This window comes from Peromyscus maniculatus, chromosome 3 (genome assembly GCF_049852395.1).
Source record: "Peromyscus maniculatus bairdii isolate BWxNUB_F1_BW_parent chromosome 3, HU_Pman_BW_mat_3.1, whole genome shotgun sequence".
NCBI lineage: Eukaryota > Metazoa > Chordata > Mammalia > Rodentia > Cricetidae > Peromyscus > Peromyscus maniculatus.
The window spans coordinates 87,439,702-87,459,475 of record NC_134854.1 but is presented as its reverse complement, the minus strand read 5'-3'; the positions used below and the strand labels follow the sequence as shown (position 1 = coordinate 87,459,475).

Here is a 19,774-nt window from a genome sequence, read left to right as displayed (position 1 = left end):
ATACCAATTTTGCATATTTATGGGCATTGGAAAATTATGTTCCTTTGTACTTAATGATTCTCATTAAAATACATTTTTTCAAAGTCTGTGAATGCATGTTTTACTATATACATAACCCCAACACACAACTCCCCCCTCAAAAAAAAAAAAAAGAACCTTGAAAGTGAGTTGTTAATTTGAAGTATTTCTCTGAAATTCTTCAGGGAGCTATTGAGATTATACAAAGATAATGAGAATTCTTATGACTTTTTTATGACAACTGTTAAGATGCTTAAGTGCAATTAAACTCAGTCCAATTGCCTCTCATTCGCCTCTTAATGGAAAAGCCACAGGGTGACCATGTGTTTCCACTGTAAACTTATAGTTCATCCCCTTTAGCATAGTTGAAGGATGTAATGCACATGACACCCTCTCCTGAGCATGGGGAATGAGCACTCACCTAAGTGACTGGCAGAGTGCATCACTGGAGTTTCTAAAAAACTAAAATTCCTATCAAGAATCATGTGTGTGCTTTTTCCGTTGCTTCAGCTCTGAGTTTATGGCCCTTGATGCAAATGAATACAGATTTCAAGTAAAACTATAGACAAATTAAACACATAGATAATTAAATGGTAAGAGCTAGAGACATGCCAGGCGGTGGTGGCGTACGCCTTTAATCCCAGCACTTGGAAGGCAGAGGCAGATGGATCTCTGTGTGTTCGAGGCCAGCCTGGTCTACAGAGCAAGATCCAGGAAAGGCACAAAGCTACACAGAGAAACCCTGTCTTAAAAAACCAAAAAAGAAAAAGAAAAAGAGCTAGAGACATGTCAGGGAGTGGATGTGCATGGGCTAAACAAGGAAGCCAGAGAGTGGGGATGGTAGGAAAAGAAAAGAGGGTGGACACCTCTCTCCTTCTCCATTCATAATCATTTGCCAGCCCTTGGAAAAACACCGTCATACCCTTGAACTCTATAAACTAATCATTAAATGAAGCAGAGGGTGCATTACGAGCAGAGGATTCACCAACAGACACAACACCTAGAATGCAGTCATGCTTTGTGGTGAACTCCTTTGAGGCTTCTTCTGTCTCTCAGCTTAGGTGTACATTCCTGAGTGTACCTACCTGAGTGAGTGAGGTTCTGTGACAGTGTTGGTTTGGGCTCCAGTGTATCACGTGCACATCCATTCTCTTCCCCAGGTCCCAGCTCCCTAGAAATAACGGCTAGCAGTGTGGCAAGGCCTCCTTAACTCACAAATCACCATTCCATTGCTGAAAGGGTTTCAAAAAGTACTGTTCAATTGGGTTATGATATTATCTCTCACGTATATATGCCTCCATTTACTGCCCTCCTCTTGGAAAATTAAGGACACTAAGTAGGACACAGTAGGGAGTTATGAACTCTCTGCTGTTGCTTTAACACATTACTGTGATTCCAGGGCTTGAAGTAAACCAAATGCATTATTTCACATTTCTAAAGTTCAGAAGTCTGAAATGGGGGGCTGAGTTTGCGGTAGAGTGTTTGCCTTATATACATGAGGTTGTTTGTTTGTTTGTTTGTCCATACAATAATATAATCTCATCATTTCCCCCTTCCCTTTGTGTTGCACCAGTCCTAATTGGTCTTATAATAAAATCCTGGAGCCAGATATTGGGGTAAATGCTGAAAGATCAGAGGAAACAAGCCATAGCCACTTCTCATCTCACCAACAACTTGGCCAAAGGGGAAGAACCTGTCACCACGAATCCTCAGGCTGAATGCCCCTGAGTCCTCAGCTAAAAGGTCTGAGTTCCTGTCCCCTCCTAACTTATATGCCTTTCTCTGCCCAGCCATATCACTTCCTGTCTCAACCTTCCTAGTGCTGGGATTAAAGGCATGTGACTCCCAAATACTGGGATTAAAGCTGAGAGCCATCATCACCTGGCTCTGTTTCTCCTTTAGAATGGATTAATCTTGTGTAATCCAGAATGGCCTTGAACTCACAGAGATCCATATGGATCTCTGCCTCCCAAGTGCTAGGATTGAAGGTGTGTTCCACCACTGCCTAGCCTCTATGTTTAATAGAGTGTCTGGCTCTGTCCTCTGATCTTCAGGCAAATTTTATTAGAGTACAAAGTATCACTGTACCTTTGCTTGCTCCAAACCCTCCCATATACCTCCTTGCTCTCTTTCAAATCATGGACTCTTTTTTCACTGACTGTTGGTATGTGCATATATGTATACATATATATTCCTAAATATGTGAATACAACCTGCTCAGTCTATATAATAGTAGGAGTAGGTATGTTTTCAATGGGGATCATCTGGTATTGAAATACCAGATGGTGTTCTCTTCTTAGGGAAGACTATTCTCCCACTCTCAGCAATCCTTAGTTGCCTGTAGTTCTTTGTATAGGGTTGAGGCCTCCTGAGCTTTCTCCCATTTTTGGCGTGTCTATCATGGTTGTCCTTGTTCAGCTTGTGTCTAGGCAGCTGTGCATGGCATTGTATTAAATGAATATGTATGACCTCATATGTAGTGTCTAAAATAGATCACTTATATTGGTGCTTTAATTGTTTTTATGTCTATATCATCTTCTAATACACAGCCAAAAGAATCTTTTTTGTTAGTATTTGAAAAACTCTTACTGAATTAAATGCTTCAAGAAATACAAAAGTATTGTTCTTTGTTAGTTCAAAGTTAACATCCTGTGGGTTTTATGTACTTTTATTCTTTAGGAAAGAAATTGTCATTTTGGTTTGAAATTTAGAGATGCTGTTCAAAACCTCAAACTCCAAAATGATTCACCATAGAAGTAATTCACTGCACTTTTTCATGTTCTGTATTAACTTGTATGAACACACTTCAAAGATATTTTAAAACAGAAAATAAAATTTTAGTATATCACTAGTTTGCAAAGTTTATTCCTTGTTTTTTGTTTGTTTGTTTTTTGTAGTCCTTGACATCAACAATTAAACAGAAAGAAATTGATCCCATTTCTATAGTAATACCCCAAACCTGATACTTTCTCCATTACTTCTTAAAGAGAAATGTTCATTTCTAAAGAAATATATGGATTAAACAATTTTTCTGTCCCAACTCTACCAGGAACTTGCCTGGATGAACAGAGCTGACCTTCTGACGTCTTTCTCCACCAAGAGCAACACTTGTGACAGAATATCCAATTATTTTTTATTGAAGATGTCTATCATCTTTTTACAGTTCTTTTTATTCAGATGATTAGCTTAGCGACTGTGTGCTCACTGTTAGATAGTAGAGGCCTAGCCATAGTCTGCTGTCTCATTAAAGTCACCTTCTGATGTCCATGCTAGGGACATGGTCACAGCACCAGTGAGCTGCAGGCCCCACCTTTGTACCATTTAATGTTATAATTTAAAGAGATCAGTAATTTATCACAGACAACCTAGTAAATGCAAAACGACAACTTAGAGATTTCATTATATCTAAAAAAAAAAAATTCACAAATACAAACCCATAATGAGTACATAGGCCATACACAGCATAGAGGGTACCCCTCCAAACCCTGATGTTAAATTAATAACATGATGATTTATTAATTTTAAATGGTGTTTCCAGAAGCTGGAGAGAAACAGGGAGTGGGGAGTTATGGTTTAAGGGGTATGAAATAGTAGTTTTATAAGACAAATGGAATTCTAGGTGCAGTAATAATTGTACATTTATATGTGTAGTACCACTAAAAAGTATATGTAAATGATTACATTTTATTTTAGCATTTGATATTTACGTTTACACTTTACTGTATTTTGCCACAGGGGCTGGAATGGGGCTTAGCACTCAAGGGTGCTTCCTGCTCTTCCAGAGTGTACAAGTGCTCACAAACACCCGTAAGTCCAGCTCCAGGAGATCCAACAGCCTCATCTTGCCACTGGGTATCTGCACATATGTGGCATATATACACATAAATAAAATAAATAAGTAAATCTATCTTTTGATGCAATAAAAAAATGTGCCAAAACCCAATTTTGTGAGCAACAATAAAGCAAAAGTCACCTCAAATATTTCAGGCCAGGGAAGATTTACCTGTAACCTAATCAGTAGTGTTAACAGTAGAGAAATGATCAGCATGGAAACATGGTAAGATGAAACCCAGTGTCAAATGGAAGAAATAATTTTAAGGCTACACAGTTATCTCTTCAAAATTCTAGAAAAGTTCAAAAATCTCATATAAGAAAATTAATGTTTTCTTCCAGTCTGGCTGTAGTCAGTAATGACTAGGCCAGTTCAATAGTAACTTTTAGCAAGTAACTATATACATTTGATTTCCAGACAAATCAAATCACAGACTAGAAACTACTATAAGAGATATCTGCCCATTATACACTGAAATTGTCTTCAATGTTTTGTTTTAGTGTGAATTTATATTGGTTTTTACCATCTGTCTTCCATTTTAACCACCAAGCTCAGTCTCCCTTCACAAGACGACTCAATGAGAGACACAAAGCATTTCTGAGACCTCTGGACCTCCATCCCACAGGAGATCCCAACTGTTCTTGTCTGCCAAAAGAAGGTAATGATGGGGTAGGAGACAGTACAGAAAATCATGACAGGTTGGCTGTGCCAACATACAAACTGTACTGAGATGCCTCAGCTGCTCCTAGAGCAGCCTTTGGAAACACCATCCTCTGGCTTTTGTCTGGAAACCACAACTGCTTCTTATGGAAGGTTCAGTGGCCAAAGCTGCCAGTGGTAACTTTCCACACAGCACACGGAGTAAATAAATGCAGCTTTTGCTTTTGAAAAAGTTAGCTAACATTACTGACTCCCAACTGTGGGTAGAAACACAATGGTCAGGATCCTCCTGGGAGGACTCTCCTTCTTCTATTTCAAAAAATTGCTGCTATTAATGTACCCAGCATGATTAATTGTCACGCCCAGAAACATCAGAGCAAGCACGACAGACAGAATTCTTGCCTGGAAATAAGTAAAGCATTGTTGATGCCCCATGGCTCTTTCCATTCATTTCCATTCTCTGCAGTGCTGCAGATGTGTGGAGCTGGAAGGGTGCTTCCAGATCATTTAGATTCCCCATGGTCCTTTCCTGAGCAGGAGAAAGAAAGAAGTCACAATGAGTAAAGCTACTTATTCAAATTCACAAAATATATAGCAAACCCACAGCCACAACTTGGTATTCTTGTCAGCATATAAGCATCGGGGCACAGCTATAAACCCTCAAACTAGATGGTGTTCTGCACTCCATTCAAGTGAGAACTCTGCTCTCCCTAGGGGGACCATCAACCCACTTACATTAAATAGCTGAAGGATGAAGGGTGCTGTGGATATCGCTCTGTATGCTGTGAATGTGTTGCTCTGATTGGTTGATAAAATGCTGATTGGCCAGTAGCCAGGAAGGAAGTATGGGTGGGATAAGCAAACAAGGAGAATTGTGGGAAGGCTGGAAGGCTGAGTCAGTAGATGCCTTCCTGCTGTCCAGGGAGCAGCATGTAATGGCACACAGGTAAAGCCATGGAACACGTGGCAATATATAGATTAACAGAAATGGGCGGAGTTTAAATGTAAGAGCTAGTCAGTGGTAGGCCTGAGCTAATGGCCAAACAGTTTTAATCAATATAAGCTTCTGAGTGATTATTTTATAAGTGGCTGCAGAGTCTGTGGGGCTGAGCAGGACAGGAGAAAACTCCAGCTACAGAAGGGCACTTCATGTTGCTCACATCACCTGCAGCACAATATCTCCTGTAATTTAACCTTTAGTCCCCAAGTTCAAGACAGTTAGTAGATCCCAAAGCCATGGTGATAAATAATTTCTAACTTTCGTTAACCTCTGTCTTATTCAAAATATCCAGGTCTTCCTGGTCCTGATGTGGTCCACAATGCCAGCATCCTGAAGCATGTCCTAAGAGTCTGACAAGAACATCAAGACAGAACTATGTTGGTTTGAATGAGAATGGCCCTCATAGGCTACATTTGAATGCTTGGTTTCCAGTTGGTGGACTGCTCAAAATGATTAAGAGGTGTGGTCTTGTTGGAGGAGGTATGTCTCTGGGGGCAGGCTTTAAGGTTTCCACCAGGCCCAGCCTCTCTCCGCCTGTTCCCTGTAGATCAGATGTTAGCCTTCAGATACTGGTTCAGCACCACGCCTGAATGCCTGCATTCCTGCATACTTGCCTGCTGCCATGATGGTCATGGACTAACCCCTGAAACTGTAACCAAACCCCAATTAAATTTTTTATTTTAAAGGTTAGCTTGGTCATGGTGTTTCTCCACAGCTAAAGAACTGTAACTAATACAAGATCTAAGTTCTTTAGAAGTTCTGAAAATTTTTGTTTTTCTAGAACAATTTAGAAGTAGCTCAGTTCCTCACCAACAAGCTCTTAGGAAAAATTTTTTCCTCTAAGTTTTAACTTTTGTCTTTATTGCTTCAATCCCTTTATTTTGCCTTATATGAGAATCCATTTATTTCTTTTTCTCAATGCTGTCTTATTCCTGTTTTCTTCCTAGAAATTTCTAGTAGTTGATGTAATAATCATTATTTATGTGCTTTGAAACTCTTAGCAAGAATCGGTTGCAACTGGGTGCAAATGGCTGTTATCTAGCAGATTACCTAGTCTGTTCCCTGGCATGGACAGATAATGGATCCACAGGGAAGGACAGAAGACCAAACTGCAGAGAAAAGAAAAATAACAACTTTATACATCCTAGGAGTGTGAAGACTAAGACTAGACATCCCTTAAACAGGCCCTGGGTTCTAGGGCTTCTAGATCTTTGCCCTATTGGTCTTGTCTAGATCTGCCTTCTTTTCATTTCTCCTCTGAGAAGGCTGCTTTTGCTTTCCTCATTTGTCTATGTTCTTCAAACTCTGTGCCACCTTAGCCTCAGATATTCATATCTAAAAACTGCTAGAAATCTCATATATGTCTTTATTTAAAGACTTAGCTAGAGTTTTAAACTGATGCTCAAAATATTGGACATTGGAATGGGAGAAGGCTTAGCAGGTAAAAAGTTCTGTACAAGCATGAGGACCTGAGTTTGGATATCCAGCACCCTTATAAAAGTTGGGCAGAGCAGCAAGCACCTGTAACCCTGGCACTGGGGGCCAGAGAGAGGAGCAAATCCCAGGAACTCTCTGGCCAGCCAGTCTAGCAAAAACCAGGGAGCTCCAGGTTCAGAGAGAGACCGAGTCTGAAAAAAATAATGTAGAGATTAATTAAAAGAAGATAGCCAACATCTTCAACCTCTTACCTACACACGTCTTCAAGAGTGAACATGCCTGCACCTACATGTGCATACACATGCATACAACACATATAACACATACAGCACAAACATCTATAAAAAGCTTGAAGCTACTTCTTCTATGCAATCAGATCCTCACAATTCACTGACCCTATGCCTTTGTGAATATCATCTTTGCCTTCAGTGACTATATGTGTGCCCACCCACACATGTATGTCTGTGTGTGTGTGTGTGTGTGTGTATGTGTGTGTCTGTCTGTCTGTCTGTCTGTCTGCTTCCATTCTCCTTTCCTCCCCTTCTTAGATGCCCATATAAAATATTTCTTTTATAGTATGGAATATCCATGGCATTCATTTTTTTCTGTGACAAGTGTCCACAAGTTATATTGCTAATTTGTCTTGAAACTGTATTTTGATGACTCAGTATTGAGTGATTATGAACTACTGGAGCTGACTGTATAGGACAGTAAAGTTGGCCAATTATTAAATTCAGTAATGGATCAAACAGCGGACAGATTCTGGGATGAGGCACTGTCTTGGTTGTGCAAGGTGCAAATGGCTAACATAATAGTTATAAAAATTAGAGAACATAAGAAGCTACCAAACATATTTTCAAAGCTCAGTAGCTCCATGCACACATTCAGAAAAAAGTAAGAGAGAGGTTCAGTTACCCTAAGAAGACAAGCTTCCTGAAGTCTAGCCAGAGAATAAACTCAGTTACTCCAGTTGTATGCTGCTCTTAGGAGATAGCACGTTGGCTGTGTTTTATATGGTTTCAATGAACTTTAAAAGCAGCTGTCAGAAAGGGAGCAAGTGAGGAAAGAGTTCTCTGAGATAGGAGTTTTTGTATTTGTGGAAGTCAAAACAACTGCAGTATTTCCAGAGCAGGGATGGCTATGAATGCTGTGTCACAATAACAGCACGTGGCACTCAATCAGAAGACTGTGCTCACAGTGAGAGCAAGGAAATGTAACTGATCATCTACCTGGTATTCAGTAACTCGGGTATGAATATTAGCCCCTCCTAGAATAAAATTTTTGTCTCAAATAAATTTCATCACTGTCTGTAGAGCAATATTTTTAGCAAACACCCCACAGTTCCAATGGAGCTTCTCTGGTGATGACAGTATATGCTGTGAATGTTTACTGCCCTTCACCCAAGGTTCAAGGTCACCATGACACACCAAGCTTTATTTGGTATCCTAGACATTTCTAGTTTTCCAGAATGTCCCACCATAACTGCAGATAAGGTGACTTCTTACTAGGAGTTGTCTACCTCACTAGTATGAGTGACTAGAGTCAGAGATAAATTTATAAAAGAAACTTGGTATTCATCTTGTGACATTCAGGGCAGAAAAATTAACTTGGGGTGTTTTTAATCTGACTCTATTCAGCAAACCCCTTTAAGCTAGCCTTTCATGAGTCCTCTCAACAATAAATGGATGTGTACAGGCTAATTTTAGAGGCAACATTCTTCAGTTCAGTGGATAGCCCTCCATGATAGGCATATAAAAAAAAAGCTGTTTTGTTGCTACAGACAGTGTCTACCCTGAGGTGTAGAGTTGCCACACGGGGCTGAGTAGTTCCAGGACTTTCAGCTTTACTGAACATCTGCTTTTCACAACCTCATTTTAAAGAGGAAAATCTCAGAGACAGAAAAATATTCAAAATCTGCAGGACAGAAAAAAAAAAAAGTCCCCTCTTCTCATCCATAAACCAACACCAGATTTCACTGTGAGCCGGCTGGCCACGCAAGGGCTTTTTTGAGCTCTTGTCTTGGATCACCTCTTTGGTGAAGCAGGATTTGGAGCACAGGTTTGGAAAATATTCTGGGAAAACTAGTGTCCCCAAGGTAAAATGGAGGAGGGGCCTTCAGGATCAGACACCATGCTCCTCTCCCTCTCTCCAGGTTCAAGCTCTGCTTTCCGTCTACCTCCTGTTGCGCTCAGCCTCCTGCCATATAAGGAAAGCCAGGAAATAAAATGGCCCAGACAGAAAGAGCTGCAGACAAAACACTGGCTGTCAAGGGATTGCCAGAGCCAGCCAGAGGCAGAACGCCCTTCCACAGATGAGAGAAAAATGCCTCTCTGTGAATTCTGGGGGACTTGTCTTCTCCTCTTCTACAGATAATGAAAATATCTTCCTGAAAAGTAACATTCACTGTCTGTTCCGTGCTGCAAATAATAATTGCTTATCCAGGGACTCCGGGACTAAACTTTGCTCCATGAGACAATCATCAGAATTGTGTCTGAGTTACCAAGTATGCATTAGTGAAAACATTTTTCCTTTGGATTTACATTTGTGGAATTATTATTCTAACGTGTTTTATAGGACCAAGACCTAGAGCAGCACTGATCAGAAAAGCTCATTCTGTATGATTTAATATCCATCCATTTGAATATAAGTGTTCCTCAATTTACATCTAATAAACCCCTTATATAGTAATATATATGCATATATATACATAAATATATGTATATATATGCATATATATATTTTAAAGCACTTAATAAAACTCACCTACCAAATACCACAGTTCAACCCAGCCTTCTGTGCATGAGTTCAGATCATGTAACAAGCTTATGGCTGGGCAAAATCATTTCCACAAAGCCTATTATATAATAAAATGTTGAATATCCCATGTGGTTTGTTAAATACTGTGCTGATTTGAAAACAGAACTATTGTGTGTGCTTTCTTTCATGCCACGATGAAGATGCGAAGTCCCAAGCTGAACTACCTTGAGGCATGCTTGAGTCATCTATGTACATTTGTTTCCTACTTGTTTGGGAATATCTATGCTGGAAGCTTTATACTGTAACTGTCAAACTGTAATTATATCTGTTATAGATTAATGAACCAAAAACAGAGAAGAAATCACAAAACGAGAGCATGTTAAGCTGTGGTTGGGGAATAACTCAGCAAGGAAGAGGAGCACTGGCCACACAAGCCTGAGTACCTGTGTTTACATGCCTGGAGCCGATCTGACAAGTCACATGTGGTCCTGCACCTGTGTTTATTACTTGACCCAGTGTGAGACAGGAGGATGACTGGGACTTGCTGGCTACCATCCTAGCTCCAGGTTCAGTAAGGCCTTTTCTCGAGGTAATAGTGTGGACAGTGTTAGAGCAGGGCATCTGATGTCCTCCTCCTGCCTATCTGCACATTCGGAGTCATCTATGAAGGTTGTTAGCACATTTTCATCTTCAAACATTCCCCTCTACTCACTAACTCTCTCAGATTCCCATGGAGGCTGAACTCACTTCCTCATGGGTGCACATACCACACATGTACCACACACAGACACACATACATGTGCATGCACATGCCTAAAGCAGAAAAAAAATCATCTAAAAACCATTGAGAAACCTTAAGATGGGACATCTTGAAGAAGTGGGAAAGACAGCTGCTGAAGAAAGATCCAAGGCTTTTCTCTTATGTTAGCCATATTCTCTTTTCCTAGCAGAACATTTCAATAAAACTGTAAGATCTTCCTATTACAAAACAAGCAAACAAAAGGCCCTTGCAAAACAACAATAACAGCAAAAATCAAAACCAAACCCAGCAATAAAAGGCAGTCCCAGCTGTATTTGCCCTTCATACTCACTAGCATCTATGGAGGCTGTCATTACTTCATCTCAGAAATCTCCCCTTTACCCATCTGCTCAGGCTTCCAATTCCTACTACATAGTTGAAGCTGAATTCACCTCCTCAAGTGTTCCTCATGTTGCAGCCACTTGGCACAGATCTCCTCCATCATCTCTGAGGAACAAAATGGATATTCATTAAGACTCACTTGGAAAGAATGTTTTAATTGATATATTTAACCTGACATTTATATGATACAAATCACTGGAAGAGTAATAGTGAACACTGTTGCAAACACCAAAAAAACAAAAACAATTATCCAGATAGCATTTTTTTCCTGTTAGAAAAGGTTAAAATAAGGAAATTTACTGAAATATAAGAGCAGCTATCAAGTATACCTATAAAATCAAAATGGTTAAAAAATAACTAGGCAGTGTATTCACACTCAAGCAAACTCAAATAAATGATTGTAGGCACATGCAGAATAACTGGCTAGCTGAGGCAAAATAGGTGAATTTTGAGACACAGCTAAAAGTAGATAGACAAACATGAAAAAATACACTACTTCTCTCAACATCTAATACTCAACTTCAATACTAGACTATAGCTTTATTTGATCAGCTCCCCTAGCTTCCATAATCAGCTTTAACAGAGAAAACCTCCTCTGAGAAGCAGATCCTGTGCTTGGGCAGTCTAAGCTGCTTTCCACATTACAAGGCATGGCCGCCACAGGACTGTGACCTTTTCTCTTAGTACTATGGACTACTGGGCAACAGTTGACAATTCAAAGCTGTCCAACAGCTATTGATTATCTGACTTTTCATACACACTGCAACTCTGAGAGGAGTGTATTATTATTAGCAGCAACACAGAGGGAAAAGAGAGAATCCCAGAGATTAGAAAGTCACTAATCAACAAGAAACAAAGTTGCACTTCAAATCTGTGACATCATGATATAAAGTCTAGGCCAACTTTCCAAATGTGTTTCCTCAACACTTAGCATATCCCAGGGATATAGGCAGGAATTGTGTAAGAGATAGAAATATGATTGACATACATAAAGTACAGGAACCCTACTGAGAAATAATAAGCCTAACAGATACTCTGTTCTCTCATGTTTTGCCATAAGCATTTAACTGTCCCCCTCTCTCTTTCTCTCTCTCTCTCTCTCCTCCCCACCTCTCTTTTTCTCTGTTTTTTTTTTCATTCTTCCTTGGTGATTTCAGTCACTATAGGAAATTAAAATATCATCTCTCCAACTGCATTTATAGGCCAAATAATCTTACAAAGTCACTGAAGAGTCAGTCCTCTTTTATCTGTTGAGAGCATTCCATTTTAAGAATAGCATCAAGCATTCTGTTCTTGAGGAATTACTGGGCATGGCTGATGGAGTTTTAGAACCCTGGCTTATATATAATGAGTTCCTGAATGTGGTATTAAACTGGCACTATAGCTTACCTTTCAGGACTTGCCATATACAGGTCCACTGTCCAATCTGACCATGCTCCATGTTTTCATTCTTTGCTGTTACTACCGTATTGTTTCTATAGATAATGTATAAAGATTTCCTCAGTCTATTCATGAGGGTCCAGACATATCAATGAAACAATCTGAGAAGTTCCAAAAACCTGAAAAATCAAAAAAGTAACCCAGAACAAAGTGATGAGGCACTAAGGAGGCAAGACGATGGAGACTGGGAATAGGAGGTCCTAGGGGACCAAAGTAGATAGGCCCAGAGAGCCAATGCTTACCAGGTTGCTGCTGGAAACCAAATGCTAAGAAGGAACCTGAGGACCTGGAGTTCAGGGCAGTGAGGACCTGTGACCTCCCTACTGTTATCAGTGGAGCTCCAGCAATGAAAGAAGTGCAGGGTAAAATCCATGCTGGTTGACTTGTCTCAACCAAGCTCCTAACTTTCAAGACCCAGGAGGTCTCTGCACATAGCTGCCAAAGTGTTCTCTCCAATAACGAAACACTGTTCCTGACTCATTCTTATCTCAACTACAAGGATTTCCGGTCGACTGGTGTGGAAAATATGGGTTCTTCTCTCTGGTGTCAAAGGCCTTCTAGAATGGCCCAGGGCTTTTTCTCTGCTTCTTTAAGGTTCTGTGTGCTTTAAGAAATGAACAAATTACCATTGCTCACATCTGTTACATCATAAATCTCAGCTTCATCTTATCCCCAAATTTATTTTCCCAAAGCAGTAATACATGTATGCAAAATAAAAAAAGTATCATTGACTTTCAAGTCCAATGGGCTACCTCCACTGTGAAACACATAGTTGCTGCACAATTAAATGTATAGTTTCATGCAAAATAAGGAGGCCATTTTTTGCTAATTAAAACTTAAGTGACAACTAAATGTGTCTCTAAGTCTGAAATAATTTAACTGTTAAAACAACATTGTAACACCCTTTCTGATTTTCACAGGTCTGAGTGCTAGACTGGTTCAAAGAGAAATTTTCAGCCAATCAACAACTGGGGTTCTGCTTTGGGGTCCTGTGTGAGGATGCACTTCCTGCCTGTGGAGCTAACTGCTTTCCACCGTGGAAGCTTCTAAAGCAACAGTTCCCCCATTTGCCCTCTGAGTTGCAAAACCAGTTCTCAGCAGGAAAAGAAAAATCGCTACTTATCCTTGAAAAGTGTCTCCTTTATGTGTGAAAACACTGAGGTGAAAATGTCAAAAATTTCACATTTCTTTGAGCCTGTGAAATCTAAAGGGATGTGAAATTTGCCCATGACCCAGAAAGGAGTGAAGGGTGCTTCTCCTGGCCATTAGAAGAAATCCTCCTGCTGTGCTTTCATTTCATTTTTAAAAGCCAAATATTAAAGATGCTCTTTCCTTTAAGATAAAAATTATTATCATCTTTCTTTATATAGGATTTTTTTAAATCCTGAAGTTAAACCATCAACTAGAAAAGGCAAATACTACATACCATCCTAATGCTTAGAACACCTTAAGTCCAATTTCTTCGTGTAACTTCCATAGCCAACTTCTAAATAATGAGACTCTAGTTTGGGTTTTTAGTTTTTATTCTGCTAAGAATTTGCTTACATATCCAAGTTATGTTAACCTGTAATTTAGTAAATGTCAAGAGCCATTCATTCATTCATTTAATCCATATCAGGTGCCTCCTGCCACCTGCTCTACCTAATGTGCAACTTCTTATGTCATTTCTGGGATATTCCAAACATTCATGAATCATGGTGACCAAGGCATCCCCCAGATACCAGTCAACCACTTGTTTGCAATGGTAAGCTGTACATGTTGGCCAATGCTACCACAATTCAATGTTTCAGTTCTCCTCTATCTTGAATGGATGGTATCTGGTCCAAATTTTGTGTACTTTTGAAGATTCAAGATAGGTAACTATCATCTGGATCAAAGAGATGCTTAATCAGCCAGTAAGTATTCCCAAAGCTGGGAGGTTTATGCAGGTAAAGTTAGTATTAAAAATAAACTCAGTATAACAAGCCACAGGAACTGGAACCAGCCAAGATCTTATCAAATAAAAATAAACTGAGTTGAATTTTAAATTTTGAAGATTAAAATCTAAAAAATTTACTAATGTCTATTAAAGCTTCTCTCTGTACTGAAAATTTTCACGTTGTGGAAAATGAGTGTTTAAAACATGAAGTAGTTCTTGACTTTACAAGCTAGTCCCTTCCATTGACTAGCACAAAATCACAGCCTGTCCCTTCTCCAAAGGTAAGTAGGAAGAGTTCATGCTACTCCTCAACTAAAATCTCCCGTGTTACCGTAAGATGTATCAGAATTAATGCTTCTTAGTTTATCATGAGAGGCATACCATTTCTTACTGTTCACAGAGAATGTCTCATCTTAAATTCACTTTTCCAATGTTTTTTCTATTTTACATGTGACTCTTTTAAACATATCTCGATAGTATCCAAAGAAAACTCAATCACACATATTAGAGGATAAATTAGAGGATATTTTCCTGATTTTTATTTTGTATATGAATAATAAGCCTGAGTAAAAGTTATTATCTGTTCATTATTATGTTTCTTACCATTAAGAAATTTCACAATAGAAAAATACACAGTGCTAATTAGAACTATAAGAGTTATCCCAGAATTTGAATTAGAATAGATGTTTCCTTGTATTGCAAACTTATTCTAAAAGATTATTTACTTTCAGTGTTGGAACTAATTCTAACATACAGAATTCAATTAAAAAACATCCTGCCTCTGGACATATTAAGTTGAAAGTGTGCCTAGTCTCTGGTTGGTGGAGTAGATGGAAACAGAAAACCAGAGAAGGTTTTGGCTTTTGGGCTCAATAAATATACCCCTACAACTTTTCACAAATATTCAAAAGTCCTATAAGGAAATAAAGAATTACTTAAAAATGATCAACAACCCACAACTCCAGAGAAGTTAACTAACAGGTAAGATCCAAAGAGGGACACATGGACCGCCCTGGGAAGGGGAAATAGATAAGAGCTCCATGAGTAAACTGGGGATGAGGAGGGAGCAATGGAGGGTAAGGGATAAGGGATGAGAACATAAGGGAATGGGATGGTTGAACTGGAACAGGGAGGGAGGGGAATGCAATGAAAGAGATACCATGATAGAGGGAGATATCATGGGGAAAGAGAAGAAGCCTAGTGCTAGGGAAGTTGCCAGGAATCCCCAAGGAAGACCCTAGGCTGCGCTACTAGCAATAGTGGAGAGGGTGCCTGAACAGAACTGGCTTGCCACAGAGATCAGACCTGTGAGTACCCTAACTGTCATCACAGAGCTTTTCTCCAATGACTGATGGAAGCAGATGCAGAGATCCACAGCCAGTCACTAGAAAGAGCTCCAGGAGTTCAGTCAAAGAGAGAGAAAAGGAATTCTATGAGCAAGTGCATCAGGATCATGATGGGGAAACATGCAGGGACAACCAAACCAAACTATAGGGAACTCATGAAAGTTGGATCAGTTGCTGTGGGGGGACTGGACTAGGCCCTCTGCATGGCGAGACAGTTGTGAAGCTTGATCTGCTTGGGAGCCCCCCTGGTGGTAGGATCAGAATCCATCTCTGGTGCATGAGCTGGCTTTGTGGAGCCCATTACCTATAATGGGAAACCTTGTGCAGCCTTGAGACAGGGAGAAGGGCTTGGACTTGCCTCTACTGAATGTGCCTCCCCATGGAGGCCTTGCCTTCTTGTGGGTGGGAGTGGGGGGTGGGTTGGGAGGTGGAGGCTGGGGGGGCAGGAGGATTTAAGAGGGGGATCTTTGATTGGTGTGTAAAATTAATGAACAAATTGTCTTAATAATAAAAAATAAAAAATTACATTTCCAGAGATTCTGTAAGATCAGGGAGACTTAATAGACAGTGTAGAATACATACACACTTGCAGAGAAATTAATGGGAATGTCACTTTGTGTGGGCCAAATGTTAGGTTACATCGTTTCAAATTAAAATTTTAATCATAGATTATGGCCATATCTTCTCCAAATCAAGTGATTTTAAAACCAATAAAGTCACAGACTGCCACACTCTGTACTTTACATAAATAAAAGATTTCTATCAAAGTCACTATTTTGTCAGTATGGGTTGGATGACAGCTTTTCCAATTTCTCATTGCTGGCTTCTTTATACTTTGTGGAAAACATTAGAGGAATTAAAGCTTAAAAATTACATGAAGAGAACAATAATGAAACATTTTAATATAGACTCAAGGGAGCAATGGCAGTTACTTTATGCTGCATTTCCCAGAAGCAACATGTCTAGTGCCCAGCATGTGTCCAAAACATTAAATACAGAGGCACAGGAACACTTACATCAGAAGCAGAAAGGCTGTTCCTTCTATTTTGCAAGACAACTTTCCTGCAAAGAAAAGGAAAATTTTTCATTCATCTTCTAGCTGTGTCATACCAAATAATTTGCTGTTTGCTAAATACTATCTTATTGTTGCCTGGGGGACCAGCTTCCAGACAGCCCAGGGCTGGAAAGGAATCCACAGTGTTGGTGTGTACTAGACTTTTTTATCTGAGGGGATTAAGGAAAAAGACACTCACACAACTCTCTTGGTGGTTTCCTTCAGGCCTTTTCCTTGTTCTTCTTTTGAATTCTCTATTCTTTATTTTCTGGTGATTTCCTTCTCTCATTCTTGATGTTTTCCTTCTAGCCTACTTTAACTCTATCTAACTCTCTCTATTATTTCCCTTACAGCTTATATACCCCAGAAAATCTTTCAGGCAAAATAAAATTTACAATGTGATTACACTTTATTTTTCAAATGAATGATTACAATGAATACAAATAAAAAACAACATGTCTTCTATATTATTTACATGGTTAAATATTTTACATATCACAGGTGAAAAACCAATTATCCCAAGAACCCACATGCATACATACCTAAGCAACTTGTTACAAATTAACCCTGTAGGCAAGCAAGCTATTTTTCTCAGTCAGTTCTTTTACTGGCAGGCTGTAGTTTGTAGTTAAAAAGGAAGGGCCAATTACTTTATTACTTATCTTGAAAAGTAATCTTATAAATGGATACAAGGAATTAAGAATTACTTTTGGTTATCAACCAATCCTAGCAAGAAAAGCACATCAGCTAGTAATCATTGGGCTGTTTTATTCTTGTTCCCTGACCTTAAAGAGTTCCACATTCAACTATGTGCCTTTCTAAAACTTTAGATTATCTTCTTGGATTTTTCACCTCAAAGCTATTTGCCAAAAACATCTTAGTCTAATTATAAGTTATTTTCAAAGCTTTGTCTCAGCTGTGAACACATCTCCTAACATTAAGGTCAAAAGAATTTAAGCTAGCTGGGCTGCTGGGACTCAACTGTTTTTCTTAATCATTAACCTAAGCCACAGTCTGTATGGCTCCTCAGAAGAAATTCATGTGTTGTAGCTGTGTGATACTTCCTTGTTTATACTTTTAATCATCAAAACTCTATTTAAACTAATATTATTATTATTATTATTATTATTATTATTATTATTATTACTATTATTTAGACAGCATATCTTAGGAAGAAATCATCTTCCTAATAGTCCACAGGTAAAAATGCCCAGTAGTACGGGATGTTTCCATAAGGTAAACATACTACATTACAGGCAGTGGGGATCTCCCCACACCCATTCATACCATCCCAGATACCAGAAAAAGAGTGCAGCAGCACACATGTAAAGGAACAGCAAAAGCAAAAGACATTCTGGGGTCTTTGGTCCTGGGATCTTGCCTGCCCAAGGTTGACCCATCAGAGAGTTTCTTTCTGCTGGGCTGACCCCTTGAACTTCAGTTGCCACTTGCTGCTCCTATGACATGGCCACCAGCACTATCTATTCCTGGAAAGCTGTTGGAAAGCTTTTGGAAAGTCCTTCCTATTAGGAATTCCTATTTATGCTTCAAGATGTTGTATGTCACCTTCTCGGACAGTACTGTCCCAATTTCCCTTTCATGTTATCATCTTACTGGAAATTATAACTTTAAACATTTGTCAGTTACTGAAAAGATAGTTCCTAAATATTCAAGGAGAAAATAAACATGTTGGTTCATTTATTTCCCAATAACTATGCTGAACATTTATCTTTGTTTTATCTTCTCATGGATTTTAAGAATTATGTTTTAAATTGTTCTATGTGCAATTTTATGTGTTCTAAGAACATCTCAGGATATATATATATATATGTATATGTATGTATTATGTATATTATATATCATATATATGAAGATACATGCACACACACACATATGTAATTACCTATTTTGGTCAAATTTTTAGGGCTTTTGAAAAGGCAATAACTTAGATAATTAACCTATAGTTTCTAGTCTTTTCTTACTCAGATTTTATTTGTTATTTCTATATTTAGTTCCTTGGAGATATTTATCATATCTATCTGTCTTATTCTATTCATTCATCCAATATTGGTTAAATGCAACAAAGAAGACAAGAAGCCGTGAGAAGATGGATGCTACTTTCATGAAACTTATATGTCTACATCTTTCTGCTTCATACCTTCTGTCTTTCAATTAAGTGCACTGAGCAGCTTTTGTAAAACATTTTTTTTCTCCAGGTTCTCATGTGGACAATTTTTTAAATAATTCATCCATGTTCTTAATGTTTATAGAAATTCAGTGTTTTGAGTGAAACAGGTGGGTGATCTTCAGACTTCCACTCTTTCGCCTCTCCTCCATATGCAACCCTCCAATCTCATACCCAGCTGTGCAGCCAACTGCCTACTGTGGCCTCCCCTTCCTCTCTGTCTCCACCTCCAGAAGATCATGCAGATTCTCTCCCACACTCCATTCCTTTGTCTTATCCTCCATCTCCTGCAGATATTCCCTCAGAATGCACAGGCCATGCTGGTCAGGGAGGCAGATAGGGCAGGGAAGCAAGTAGGTGACCTTCACATTTTAACTCTTCCTCTTGTCCAAATCCAATACAGAAGTTCCATTGCCAGCTGCAGCAGACTACCAGCTGTGGCCTCTCCCCCATATCTGTACCCATGCTTACGGAAATAAGCAAATCCTAGTACCACACTCTGCATTCCTCCTGCCTAGGGAGCCCCTCATCCCTGTCACTATAGCCCAGCTCCATCCCTAAGGAAGGTCCCAATGCCAAGAGATATATTCTAATGAGACTCCCCAGTGGCCACACCTGGCAGGATCTCAGAAGCATTCCCTACCAGGCAACTTACATCTACCACACTCTCCTAAGAACCAGAAAGATTAACAGAAACCAAGGAATAGAACATCTACCCAAGAAAACAAGACCAGATATCAGCACCTAGAATTACAATCTTCCCAAACCCAGATGCCCAGATGCCAGCATAAAAACGCAATCAATAATCTTCGACAGCCAAGATGGTATGTCTGCTAGAGCCCAGCAACCCTACCACTGTAGGCCCTGAGAAATGTCACATAACTAACACATAAGATGAGGACATCAAAATAGTCTTTATGACTATGTTAGTGGTCCTTAAAGAGGAAATGAATGAATCCCTAAAAGAAATCTATGAAAATGTAAAC

General features: G+C 39.3%; 1 long non-coding RNA gene across 2 annotated transcripts in view; it reads right to left on the bottom strand.

Moving 5' to 3' along the window:
- Positions 1 to 2,166: 2,166 nt before the first annotated feature.
- The window catches only part of LOC143272166 (uncharacterized), a 32,725-nt gene continuing 15,117 nt past the window's right edge, over positions 2,167 to 19,774 (bottom strand). Inside the window, exons 2-7 of one of the 2 annotated variants that reach the window (XR_013049602.1) lie at positions 16,566 to 16,611; positions 12,235 to 12,404; positions 10,796 to 10,950; positions 6,980 to 7,138; positions 6,561 to 6,619; positions 2,167 to 5,039 (exon numbers count right to left, since the gene is read on the bottom strand). This is a non-coding gene — a long non-coding RNA (uncharacterized LOC143272166). Of the gene's footprint in view, positions 5,040 to 5,228; positions 6,620 to 6,979; positions 7,139 to 10,795; positions 10,951 to 12,234; positions 12,405 to 16,565; positions 16,612 to 19,774 lie in introns of those variants that run through there. The other variant, XR_013049601.1, reaches the window with a different exon arrangement.